The sequence below is a fragment of the Rhinoderma darwinii genome (genome assembly GCF_050947455.1).
Source record: "Rhinoderma darwinii isolate aRhiDar2 chromosome 5 unlocalized genomic scaffold, aRhiDar2.hap1 SUPER_5_unloc_36, whole genome shotgun sequence".
NCBI classification, from domain to species: domain Eukaryota; kingdom Metazoa; phylum Chordata; class Amphibia; order Anura; family Rhinodermatidae; genus Rhinoderma; species Rhinoderma darwinii.
In genome coordinates, this window is record NW_027461794.1 from 53,044 (window position 1) to 65,882 (window position 12,839).

The following is a 12,839-nucleotide window of genomic DNA, read 5'->3' on the forward strand; positions in this document are numbered from 1 at the left end:
GGTTTTTCCTCCTGCTGTTGCTATGTTAAAAAAAGTGAATAGAGTTTTGTTCCTTTTTTTATGGGGGAGCGGGATTGAGAAGGCAAGGAGAGAAATTCTAATGAAAAGCAGACGTAATGGAGGCCTTGATTTCCCAAATTTGGAGATTTTCATTGGAATTAATTGTGTACGTTTTTTTGTAGAGCTTTTATTTAAGGAATCCAAGGCTTCCAGAATGTCTAAGTACCTAGCTGGAACGGTGATTCAGCGTCTAAGGTGGGAAAAACGAAATTTATGTAAACCAATTGCTTTTCAGTGCTCAGGGTGGTATTTGTATGTAGAAAAATTTATCAAAAAGTTCCAGCTAGAGGATGTAAGAATGGAGAGATTTTTGAGAGAAAAGAATGTTGTGAGAAGTATGTGTATGAATAATGTGATGTGTTCTGTAAATGGTTTGAATTCGATGGAGTCTAAGTCTGTGTGGAAGAAGATTGTTACGTATGATGTGTCAAATAAGCAGAAAGATTTGTTATGGATGTCGGTACATGGAGTGTTGCCTGTAAGGAGTGTGCAGAAAAGAAGAGGTTTGGTTGCATCTGAAAGGTGTCCGAGAGAAGGTTGTGGGGATGATGAGGATGTGAGTCATGTGTTTTGGTCGTGTAAGCATGCAAAGGATGTTTGGAAAAAGTTGAGTGGGTTGTGTGAAGAATTGACTGGTTTGAAGAGTTTGACGTATGAAATTGTCTTGTTTGGTTTGTGTAGTTTGGGTAGTGAAAAGGATAGAGTGTTGTGGATTTTTCTGACTTGCGTGAAAGAGGTATTGTGGAATACGAGGAATTTGAATGTGTATAAAAGAGAAGTATTTGAGATGGAGGATGTGGTTAGTATGGTATTGGCTAAATTGTATTTTTATTATAAATGGGATCTAGAAAGAGGTATGGATGCGGAAGGGATATGGCGAATGTTAAAATGGAGGTATTTAGTTTGAGGAATTTTGTTTGATTTATCTTGTATTTGATGGAAAAATAAAATAATGAACCAGAGTGATGAGATTTTTTGAAAAATAGAGAGGTGGTTTGAACAACTACAGTTCTCGGTTTTATTCAAAAAAACCTGAATGGTTTAATAAAAAAAAAAAAAAAAAAAAAATCTGTTCTTATCAGTTTAATATCTGATACGTCCCCTATCTGGGGACCATATATTAAATGGATTTTTAGAACAGGGAGATGGAAATAGAGCTTGCTCTGTCCACTCCACGCATTGACCTGGTATTGCAGTATTTCCAGGACCGGTGCACCCTTCCCTTATGTGTTGACTAAAATCAGATTCCAAAAGTGTTTTTTCTCTTTGCCATTGTTTCTGTCTTTCTGAAGGGATCTCCCCTTTTAATCCCATTATTTCAACACCTGTTGGACAATGCATTTGTACAGTCATGTGTGATAATGAGCTCATTTATTAAATGCAATTAATGAATACATTGCCACCTCTTGTTGTGTGTGTGTGTGTGTGTGTCTTCTGTGTTTCTGTGTTTCCGGCATTTCACATTGGAACAGCTCATTCACCTTCCTTGTCTTCTCTCCGCCCTCCCTCCCTCCCTCCTAGGTAAGTTAAAGAGCTGCACCTGAGCCAGCCACTGATTGATGCAGCACCACAGTCAAATAGTGGAGTGGAGTGGAGTAGGGGAACAGCAAACAGCCATTAAAGCAGCCAGCCGCCTACCCGCCACAATGGACCTACCTGTGTACACTAGGTGGATGTGATGGAATGTACTGTCGTCCCTACATTTCAAGAAGAAGTAAGAATTGCAGTTGCAACAAACCCTTGCTTGCCTACAAAGAGAGCAGCAATTTGGATTTGTTACTATGTTACCTGGAAGAATAACAAACTGTGCAAGGATGGAGGTTGTAGGAGCAAAGAGAAGTTGTCTGTAAAGTTGGTGGATGCCTATTTTCCATTTTGCAGTCCCTTGTCTCCCTCTTGTGGCCTCCTGGAGGCAAATAAATGTGCAAAAAAAAGACAGCCTGGCGGCCGGCTGTTGCAGTGTTGCCCTCTCAGGCAACACTGAGTGACTGACTGAGCCTCACAGTCTTATATAAAGTTCAGACGGAACTTTGCACGTGTCATAGTGGAGCCCTCAGGATTCCAGAGCCAGCTTTCTGACATCATAATGGGGCCTGCCTCAGAGATAAAAGCCTGGGCCCAGGCAGTGTTGTTCAGTGCTGCTCAGCAGGCAGCACAGGACTGGATTAAAGCTGATACAAGGTGTGAAGGAACAAGGGGTGGCTGTGGGCATGCACTTGCTGCCGCTGCCAGTGTTTATCTGCATGGCAGGAGGGCATTTGGGCGTTGCCAGGAAGGCGTTTTTATGTAGATTCCTCCTCTTTCAGCACTGCATTGTGGTGCAAGCAAAAGAAGCAAATCCTGTCTGGCTTCCTCTCCGGCCTTTATTCACCTCCCGCTTAGTAGCTGTAAATGTGTGTGAGCCTGCAGGGCCCCATGGAATTGCCTAGGAGTAGGCTGAATCGCTGCAAGGGGTGAACAGCAGTATGGGACAGGCTCGGGCAAGGCAAGGGCCGCTCGGGTTATCGCTTCTCGGCCTTTTGGCTAAGATCAAGTGTAGTATCTGTTCTTATCAGTTTAATATCTGATACGTCCCCTATCTGGGGACCATATATTAAATGGATTTTTAGAACAGGGAGATGGAAATAGAGCTTGCTCTGTCCACTCCACGCATTGACCTGGTATTGCAGTATTTCCAGGACCGGTGCACCCTTCCCTTATGTGTTGACTAAAATCAGATTCCAAAAGTGTTTTTTCTCTTTGCCATTGTTTCTGTCTTTCTGAAGGGATCTCCCCTTTTAATCCCATTATTTCAACACCTGTTGGACAATGCATTTGTACAGTCATGTGTGATAATGAGCTCATTTATTAAATGCAATTAATGAATACATTGCCACCTCTTGTTGTGTGTGTGTGTGTGTGTGTCTTCTGTGTTTCTGTGTTTCCGGCATTTCACATTGGAACAGCTCATTCACCTTCCTTGTCTTCTCTCCGCCCTCCCTCCCTCCCTCCTAGGTAAGTTAAAGAGCTGCACCTGAGCCAGCCACTGATTGATGCAGCACCACAGTCAAATAGTGGAGTGGAGTGGAGTAGGGGAACAGCAAACAGCCATTAAAGCAGCCAGCCGCCTACCCGCCACAATGGACCTACCTGTGTACACTAGGTGGATGTGATGGAATGTACTGTCGTCCCTACATTTCAAGAAGAAGTAAGAATTGCAGTTGCAACAAACCCTTGCTTGCCTACAAAGAGAGCAGCAATTTGGATTTGTTACTATGTTACCTGGAAGAATAACAAACTGTGCAAGGATGGAGGTTGTAGGAGCAAAGAGAAGTTGTCTGTAAAGTTGGTGGATGCCTATTTTCCATTTTGCAGTCCCTTGTCTCCCTCTTGTGGCCTCCTGGAGGCAAATAAATGTGCAAAAAAAAGACAGCCTGGCGGCCGGCTGTTGCAGTGTTGCCCTCTCAGGCAACACTGAGTGACTGACTGAGCCTCACAGTCTTATATAAAGTTCAGACGGAACTTTGCACGTGTCATAGTGGAGCCCTCAGGATTCCAGAGCCAGCTTTCTGACATCATAATGGGGCCTGCCTCAGAGATAAAAGCCTGGGCCCAGGCAGTGTTGTTCAGTGCTGCTCAGCAGGCAGCACAGGACTGGATTAAAGCTGATACAAGGTGTGAAGGAACAAGGGGTGGCTGTGGGCATGCACTTGCTGCCGCTGCCAGTGTTTATCTGCATGGCAGGAGGGCATTTGGGCGTTGCCAGGAAGGCGTTTTTATGTAGATTCCTCCTCTTTCAGCACTGCATTGTGGTGCAAGCAAAAGAAGCAAATCCTGTCTGGCTTCCTCTCCGGCCTTTATTCACCTCCCGCTTAGTAGCTGTAAATGTGTGTGAGCCTGCAGGGCCCCATGGAATTGCCTAGGAGTAGGCTGAATCGCTGCAAGGGGTGAACAGCAGTATGGGACAGGCTCGGGCAAGGCAAGGGCCGCTCGGGTTATCGCTTCTCGGCCTTTTGGCTAAGATCAAGTGTAGTATCTGTTCTTATCAGTTTAATATCTGATACGTCCCCTATCTGGGGACCATATATTAAATGGATTTTTAGAACAGGGAGATGGAAATAGAGCTTGCTCTGTCCACTCCACGCATTGACCTGGTATTGCAGTATTTCCAGGACCGGTGCACCCTTCCCTTATGTGTTGACTAAAATCAGATTCCAAAAGTGTTTTTTCTCTTTGCCATTGTTTCTGTCTTTCTGAAGGGATCTCCCCTTTTAATCCCATTATTTCAACACCTGTTGGACAATGCATTTGTACAGTCATGTGTGATAATGAGCTCATTTATTAAATGCAATTAATGAATACATTGCCACCTCTTGTTGTGTGTGTGTGTGTGTGTGTCTTCTGTGTTTCTGTGTTTCCGGCATTTCACATTGGAACAGCTCATTCACCTTCCTTGTCTTCTCTCCGCCCTCCCTCCCTCCCTCCTAGGTAAGTTAAAGAGCTGCACCTGAGCCAGCCACTGATTGATGCAGCACCACAGTCAAATAGTGGAGTGGAGTGGAGTAGGGGAACAGCAAACAGCCATTAAAGCAGCCAGCCGCCTACCCGCCACAATGGACCTACCTGTGTACACTAGGTGGATGTGATGGAATGTACTGTCGTCCCTACATTTCAAGAAGAAGTAAGAATTGCAGTTGCAACAAACCCTTGCTTGCCTACAAAGAGAGCAGCAATTTGGATTTGTTACTATGTTACCTGGAAGAATAACAAACTGTGCAAGGATGGAGGTTGTAGGAGCAAAGAGAAGTTGTCTGTAAAGTTGGTGGATGCCTATTTTCCATTTTGCAGTCCCTTGTCTCCCTCTTGTGGCCTCCTGGAGGCAAATAAATGTGCAAAAAAAAGACAGCCTGGCGGCCGGCTGTTGCAGTGTTGCCCTCTCAGGCAACACTGAGTGACTGACTGAGCCTCACAGTCTTATATAAAGTTCAGACGGAACTTTGCACGTGTCATAGTGGAGCCCTCAGGATTCCAGAGCCAGCTTTCTGACATCATAATGGGGCCTGCCTCAGAGATAAAAGCCTGGGCCCAGGCAGTGTTGTTCAGTGCTGCTCAGCAGGCAGCACAGGACTGGATTAAAGCTGATACAAGGTGTGAAGGAACAAGGGGTGGCTGTGGGCATGCACTTGCTGCCGCTGCCAGTGTTTATCTGCATGGCAGGAGGGCATTTGGGCGTTGCCAGGAAGGCGTTTTTATGTAGATTCCTCCTCTTTCAGCACTGCATTGTGGTGCAAGCAAAAGAAGCAAATCCTGTCTGGCTTCCTCTCCGGCCTTTATTCACCTCCCGCTTAGTAGCTGTAAATGTGTGTGAGCCTGCAGGGCCCCATGGAATTGCCTAGGAGTAGGCTGAATCGCTGCAAGGGGTGAACAGCAGTATGGGACAGGCTCGGGCAAGGCAAGGGCCGCTCGGGTTATCGCTTCTCGGCCTTTTGGCTAAGATCAAGTGTAGTATCTGTTCTTATCAGTTTAATATCTGATACGTCCCCTATCTGGGGACCATATATTAAATGGATTTTTAGAACAGGGAGATGGAAATAGAGCTTGCTCTGTCCACTCCACGCATTGACCTGGTATTGCAGTATTTCCAGGACCGGTGCACCCTTCCCTTATGTGTTGACTAAAATCAGATTCCAAAAGTGTTTTTTCTCTTTGCCATTGTTTCTGTCTTTCTGAAGGGATCTCCCCTTTTAATCCCATTATTTCAACACCTGTTGGACAATGCATTTGTACAGTCATGTGTGATAATGAGCTCATTTATTAAATGCAATTAATGAATACATTGCCACCTCTTGTTGTGTGTGTGTGTGTGTGTGTCTTCTGTGTTTCTGTGTTTCCGGCATTTCACATTGGAACAGCTCATTCACCTTCCTTGTCTTCTCTCCGCCCTCCCTCCCTCCCTCCTAGGTAAGTTAAAGAGCTGCACCTGAGCCAGCCACTGATTGATGCAGCACCACAGTCAAATAGTGGAGTGGAGTGGAGTAGGGGAACAGCAAACAGCCATTAAAGCAGCCAGCCGCCTACCCGCCACAATGGACCTACCTGTGTACACTAGGTGGATGTGATGGAATGTACTGTCGTCCCTACATTTCAAGAAGAAGTAAGAATTGCAGTTGCAACAAACCCTTGCTTGCCTACAAAGAGAGCAGCAATTTGGATTTGTTACTATGTTACCTGGAAGAATAACAAACTGTGCAAGGATGGAGGTTGTAGGAGCAAAGAGAAGTTGTCTGTAAAGTTGGTGGATGCCTATTTTCCATTTTGCAGTCCCTTGTCTCCCTCTTGTGGCCTCCTGGAGGCAAATAAATGTGCAAAAAAAAGACAGCCTGGCGGCCGGCTGTTGCAGTGTTGCCCTCTCAGGCAACACTGAGTGACTGACTGAGCCTCACAGTCTTATATAAAGTTCAGACGGAACTTTGCACGTGTCATAGTGGAGCCCTCAGGATTCCAGAGCCAGCTTTCTGACATCATAATGGGGCCTGCCTCAGAGATAAAAGCCTGGGCCCAGGCAGTGTTGTTCAGTGCTGCTCAGCAGGCAGCACAGGACTGGATTAAAGCTGATACAAGGTGTGAAGGAACAAGGGGTGGCTGTGGGCATGCACTTGCTGCCGCTGCCAGTGTTTATCTGCATGGCAGGAGGGCATTTGGGCGTTGCCAGGAAGGCGTTTTTATGTAGATTCCTCCTCTTTCAGCACTGCATTGTGGTGCAAGCAAAAGAAGCAAATCCTGTCTGGCTTCCTCTCCGGCCTTTATTCACCTCCCGCTTAGTAGCTGTAAATGTGTGTGAGCCTGCAGGGCCCCATGGAATTGCCTAGGAGTAGGCTGAATCGCTGCAAGGGGTGAACAGCAGTATGGGACAGGCTCGGGCAAGGCAAGGGCCGCTCGGGTTATCGCTTCTCGGCCTTTTGGCTAAGATCAAGTGTAGTATCTGTTCTTATCAGTTTAATATCTGATACGTCCCCTATCTGGGGACCATATATTAAATGGATTTTTAGAACAGGGAGATGGAAATAGAGCTTGCTCTGTCCACTCCACGCATTGACCTGGTATTGCAGTATTTCCAGGACCGGTGCACCCTTCCCTTATGTGTTGACTAAAATCAGATTCCAAAAGTGTTTTTTCTCTTTGCCATTGTTTCTGTCTTTCTGAAGGGATCTCCCCTTTTAATCCCATTATTTCAACACCTGTTGGACAATGCATTTGTACAGTCATGTGTGATAATGAGCTCATTTATTAAATGCAATTAATGAATACATTGCCACCTCTTGTTGTGTGTGTGTGTGTGTGTGTCTTCTGTGTTTCTGTGTTTCCGGCATTTCACATTGGAACAGCTCATTCACCTTCCTTGTCTTCTCTCCGCCCTCCCTCCCTCCCTCCTAGGTAAGTTAAAGAGCTGCACCTGAGCCAGCCACTGATTGATGCAGCACCACAGTCAAATAGTGGAGTGGAGTGGAGTAGGGGAACAGCAAACAGCCATTAAAGCAGCCAGCCGCCTACCCGCCACAATGGACCTACCTGTGTACACTAGGTGGATGTGATGGAATGTACTGTCGTCCCTACATTTCAAGAAGAAGTAAGAATTGCAGTTGCAACAAACCCTTGCTTGCCTACAAAGAGAGCAGCAATTTGGATTTGTTACTATGTTACCTGGAAGAATAACAAACTGTGCAAGGATGGAGGTTGTAGGAGCAAAGAGAAGTTGTCTGTAAAGTTGGTGGATGCCTATTTTCCATTTTGCAGTCCCTTGTCTCCCTCTTGTGGCCTCCTGGAGGCAAATAAATGTGCAAAAAAAAGACAGCCTGGCGGCCGGCTGTTGCAGTGTTGCCCTCTCAGGCAACACTGAGTGACTGACTGAGCCTCACAGTCTTATATAAAGTTCAGACGGAACTTTGCACGTGTCATAGTGGAGCCCTCAGGATTCCAGAGCCAGCTTTCTGACATCATAATGGGGCCTGCCTCAGAGATAAAAGCCTGGGCCCAGGCAGTGTTGTTCAGTGCTGCTCAGCAGGCAGCACAGGACTGGATTAAAGCTGATACAAGGTGTGAAGGAACAAGGGGTGGCTGTGGGCATGCACTTGCTGCCGCTGCCAGTGTTTATCTGCATGGCAGGAGGGCATTTGGGCGTTGCCAGGAAGGCGTTTTTATGTAGATTCCTCCTCTTTCAGCACTGCATTGTGGTGCAAGCAAAAGAAGCAAATCCTGTCTGGCTTCCTCTCCGGCCTTTATTCACCTCCCGCTTAGTAGCTGTAAATGTGTGTGAGCCTGCAGGGCCCCATGGAATTGCCTAGGAGTAGGCTGAATCGCTGCAAGGGGTGAACAGCAGTATGGGACAGGCTCGGGCAAGGCAAGGGCCGCTCGGGTTATCGCTTCTCGGCCTTTTGGCTAAGATCAAGTGTAGTATCTGTTCTTATCAGTTTAATATCTGATACGTCCCCTATCTGGGGACCATATATTAAATGGATTTTTAGAACAGGGAGATGGAAATAGAGCTTGCTCTGTCCACTCCACGCATTGACCTGGTATTGCAGTATTTCCAGGACCGGTGCACCCTTCCCTTATGTGTTGACTAAAATCAGATTCCAAAAGTGTTTTTTCTCTTTGCCATTGTTTCTGTCTTTCTGAAGGGATCTCCCCTTTTAATCCCATTATTTCAACACCTGTTGGACAATGCATTTGTACAGTCATGTGTGATAATGAGCTCATTTATTAAATGCAATTAATGAATACATTGCCACCTCTTGTTGTGTGTGTGTGTGTGTGTGTCTTCTGTGTTTCTGTGTTTCCGGCATTTCACATTGGAACAGCTCATTCACCTTCCTTGTCTTCTCTCCGCCCTCCCTCCCTCCCTCCTAGGTAAGTTAAAGAGCTGCACCTGAGCCAGCCACTGATTGATGCAGCACCACAGTCAAATAGTGGAGTGGAGTGGAGTAGGGGAACAGCAAACAGCCATTAAAGCAGCCAGCCGCCTACCCGCCACAATGGACCTACCTGTGTACACTAGGTGGATGTGATGGAATGTACTGTCGTCCCTACATTTCAAGAAGAAGTAAGAATTGCAGTTGCAACAAACCCTTGCTTGCCTACAAAGAGAGCAGCAATTTGGATTTGTTACTATGTTACCTGGAAGAATAACAAACTGTGCAAGGATGGAGGTTGTAGGAGCAAAGAGAAGTTGTCTGTAAAGTTGGTGGATGCCTATTTTCCATTTTGCAGTCCCTTGTCTCCCTCTTGTGGCCTCCTGGAGGCAAATAAATGTGCAAAAAAAAGACAGCCTGGCGGCCGGCTGTTGCAGTGTTGCCCTCTCAGGCAACACTGAGTGACTGACTGAGCCTCACAGTCTTATATAAAGTTCAGACGGAACTTTGCACGTGTCATAGTGGAGCCCTCAGGATTCCAGAGCCAGCTTTCTGACATCATAATGGGGCCTGCCTCAGAGATAAAAGCCTGGGCCCAGGCAGTGTTGTTCAGTGCTGCTCAGCAGGCAGCACAGGACTGGATTAAAGCTGATACAAGGTGTGAAGGAACAAGGGGTGGCTGTGGGCATGCACTTGCTGCCGCTGCCAGTGTTTATCTGCATGGCAGGAGGGCATTTGGGCGTTGCCAGGAAGGCGTTTTTATGTAGATTCCTCCTCTTTCAGCACTGCATTGTGGTGCAAGCAAAAGAAGCAAATCCTGTCTGGCTTCCTCTCCGGCCTTTATTCACCTCCCGCTTAGTAGCTGTAAATGTGTGTGAGCCTGCAGGGCCCCATGGAATTGCCTAGGAGTAGGCTGAATCGCTGCAAGGGGTGAACAGCAGTATGGGACAGGCTCGGGCAAGGCAAGGGCCGCTCGGGTTATCGCTTCTCGGCCTTTTGGCTAAGATCAAGTGTAGTTTAACTTACCTAGGAGGGAGGGAGGGAGGGCGGAGAGAAGACAAGGAAGGTGAATGAGCTGTTCCAATGTGAAATGCCGGAAACACAGAAACACAGAAGACACACACACACACACACACAACAAGAGGTGGCAATGTATTCATTAATTGCATTTAATAAATGAGCTCATTATCACACATGACTGTACAAATGCATTGTCCAACAGGTGTTGAAATAATGGGATTAAAAGGGGAGATCCCTTCAGAAAGACAGAAACAATGGCAAAGAGAAAAAACACTTTTGGAATCTGATTTTAGTCAACACATAAGGGAAGGGTGCACCGGTCCTGGAAATACTGCAATACCAGGTCAATGCGTGGAGTGGACAGAGCAAGCTCTATTTCCATCTCCCTGTTCTAAAAATCCATTTAATATATGGTCCCCAGATAGGGGACGTATCAGATATTAAACTGATAAGAACAGATACTACACTTGATCTTAGCCAAAAGGCCGAGAAGCGATAACCCGAGCGGCCCTTTTTTTTGATTGAAAAATGCTTTATTGACAATCAATCGTCATCATACAAACATTACTGCGACGCAGCGCAAGCCATGAAGCAGCAAATAATAAATAATAACAGTCGTCAAACATAACATGACAGTATAATACACAGTACAGGCTAGCCTATGCTATACATTACACCACATGCTACACTAACATTCTTGCATTCACTAAAGCCAAACAACAAAGCATTACAGACAAGTGATGGGATAGGGGAGTGGGTAGGAGGGGATAGGGAAGGGGGAAATCACAGGCCCGAAGCTTTATTGAAAGACAACACACAAGAAGGGAGAGTGGGGGGAAGGGGAGTATCAGTCCTCTTCCTCATCGACGTCCGGGCTGTCCCAGGTGGAATAGTCTCTGAGCAGGCTGTGGATCAGCCTGCGGCAGTCCTGGACGGACACACTCTCTCTCCGCAAAATCAGACGGTTCCTGGCAAACCATATAGCGTCCTTAAAGCAGTTCATAAGGCGCCAGGCTTCCTGGATTGCTCCATCCGTGGTATTCCCAGGAAATAGTCCATAAAGTACCGAGCGGTACGACAGTCTGTTCCTGGGTACTGAGTCCTTGAGTTCATGTTCCAAGGCTTTCAACAGACCCTGTGCAAAGGGGCACTGCCAGAAAATGTGCAAAGATGTTTCCTCCGTGAAGGGGCACCTGGGGCAGTACCGGGTCTTGCACAGGTTCACAAGGACATTTCATGGATGGCCATCCAGGGAGGACTGCCTCTTAGGTCATTCATGCATGCCCGCAACCTGTGCAAGACCCGGTACTGCCCCAGGTGCCCCTTCACGGAGGAAACATCTTTGCACATTTTCTGGCAGTGCCCCTTTGCACAGGGTCTGTTGAAAGCCTTGGAACATGAACTCAAGGACTCAGTACCCAGGAACAGACTGTCGTACCGCTCGGTACTTTATGGACTATTTCCTGGGAATACCACGGATGGAGCAATCCAGGAAGCCTGGCGCCTTATGAACTGCTTTAAGGACGCTATATGGTTTGCCAGGAACCGTCTGATTTTGCGGAGAGAGAGTGTGTCCGTCCAGGACTGCCGCAGGCTGATCCACAGCCTGCTCAGAGACTATTCCACCTGGGACAGCCCGGACGTCGATGAGGAAGAGGACTGATACTCCCCTTCCCCCCACTCTCCCTTCTTGTGTGTTGTCTTTCAATAAAGCTTCGGGCCTGTGATTTCCCCCTTCCCTATCCCCTCCTACCCACTCCCCTATCCCATCACTTGTCTGTAATGCTTTGTTGTTTGGCTTTAGTGAATGCAAGAATGTTAGTGTAGCATGTGGTGTAATGTATAGCATAGGCTAGCCTGTACTGTGTATTATACTGTCATGTTATGTTTGACGACTGTTATTATTTATTATTTGCTGCTTCATGGCTTGCGCTGCGTCGCAGTAATGTTTGTATGATGACGATTGATTGTCAATAAAGCATTTTTCAATCAAAAAAAAGGGCCGCTCGGGTTATCGCTTCTCGGCCTTTTGGCTAAGATCAAGTGTAGTATCTGTTCTTATCAGTTTAATATCTGATACGTCCCCTATCTGGGGACCATATATTAAATGGATTTTTAGAACAGGGAGATGGAAATAGAGCTTGCTCTGTCCACTCCACGCATTGACCTGGTATTGCAGTATTTCCAGGACCGGTGCACCCTTCCCTTATGTGTTGACTAAAATCAGATTCCAAAAGTGTTTTTTCTCTTTGCCATTGTTTCTGTCTTTCTGAAGGGATCTCCCCTTTTAATCCCATTATTTCAACACCTGTTGGACAATGCATTTGTACAGTCATGTGTGATAATGAGCTCATTTATTAAATGCAATTAATGAATACATTGCCACCTCTTGTTGTGTGTGTGTGTGTGTGTGTCTTCTGTGTTTCTGTGTTTCCGGCATTTCACATTGGAACAGCTCATTCACCTTCCTTGTCTTCTCTCCGCCCTCCCTCCCTCCCTCCTAGGTAAGTTAAAGAGCTGCACCTGAGCCAGCCACTGATTGATGCAGCACCACAGTCAAATAGTGGAGTGGAGTGGAGTAGGGGAACAGCAAACAGCCATTAAAGCAGCCAGCCGCCTACCCGCCACAATGGACCTACCTGTGTACACTAGGTGGATGTGATGGAATGTACTGTCGTCCCTACATTTCAAGAAGAAGTAAGAATTGCAGTTGCAACAAACCCTTGCTTGCCTACAAAGAGAGCAGCAATTTGGATTTGTTACTATGTTACCTGGAAGAATAACAAACTGTGCAAGGATGGAGGTTGTAGGAGCAAAGAGAAGTTGTCTGTAAAGTTGGTGGATGCCTATTTTCCATTTTGCAGTCCCTTG

General features: G+C 46.5%; 7 non-coding genes and 1 pseudogene across 7 annotated transcripts; 7 read left to right on the forward strand and 1 right to left on the reverse strand.

The window, feature by feature from the left end:
• Window positions 1-1,071: 1,071 nt before the first annotated feature.
• On the forward strand, window positions 1,072-1,281 carry LOC142691247 (U2 spliceosomal RNA; annotated as a pseudogene).
• Window positions 1,282-2,563: 1,282 nt separating this feature from the next.
• On the forward strand, window positions 2,564-2,754 carry LOC142691135 (U2 spliceosomal RNA). The gene has a single exon (XR_012859781.1). It is a non-coding gene; the product is annotated as a U2 spliceosomal RNA (small nuclear RNA).
• Window positions 2,755-4,036: 1,282 nt separating this feature from the next.
• Window positions 4,037-4,227, forward strand: LOC142691147 (U2 spliceosomal RNA). The gene has a single exon (XR_012859792.1). It is a non-coding gene; the product is annotated as a U2 spliceosomal RNA (small nuclear RNA).
• Window positions 4,228-5,509: 1,282 nt separating this feature from the next.
• LOC142691159 (U2 spliceosomal RNA) lies at window positions 5,510-5,700 on the forward strand. The gene has a single exon (XR_012859803.1). It is a non-coding gene; the product is annotated as a U2 spliceosomal RNA (small nuclear RNA).
• A 1,282-nt stretch (window positions 5,701-6,982) lies between these two features.
• Window positions 6,983-7,173, forward strand: LOC142691171 (U2 spliceosomal RNA). Its single transcript, XR_012859814.1, has one exon. It is a non-coding gene; the product is annotated as a U2 spliceosomal RNA (small nuclear RNA).
• A 1,282-nt stretch (window positions 7,174-8,455) lies between these two features.
• On the forward strand, window positions 8,456-8,646 carry LOC142691186 (U2 spliceosomal RNA). The gene has a single exon (XR_012859826.1). It is a non-coding gene; the product is annotated as a U2 spliceosomal RNA (small nuclear RNA).
• A 1,628-nt stretch (window positions 8,647-10,274) lies between these two features.
• On the reverse strand, window positions 10,275-10,465 carry LOC142691198 (U2 spliceosomal RNA). Its single transcript, XR_012859836.1, has one exon. It is a non-coding gene; the product is annotated as a U2 spliceosomal RNA (small nuclear RNA).
• Window positions 10,466-11,981: 1,516 nt separating this feature from the next.
• LOC142691210 (U2 spliceosomal RNA) lies at window positions 11,982-12,172 on the forward strand. Its single transcript, XR_012859842.1, has one exon. It is a non-coding gene; the product is annotated as a U2 spliceosomal RNA (small nuclear RNA).
• Window positions 12,173-12,839: the final 667 nt, after the last annotated feature.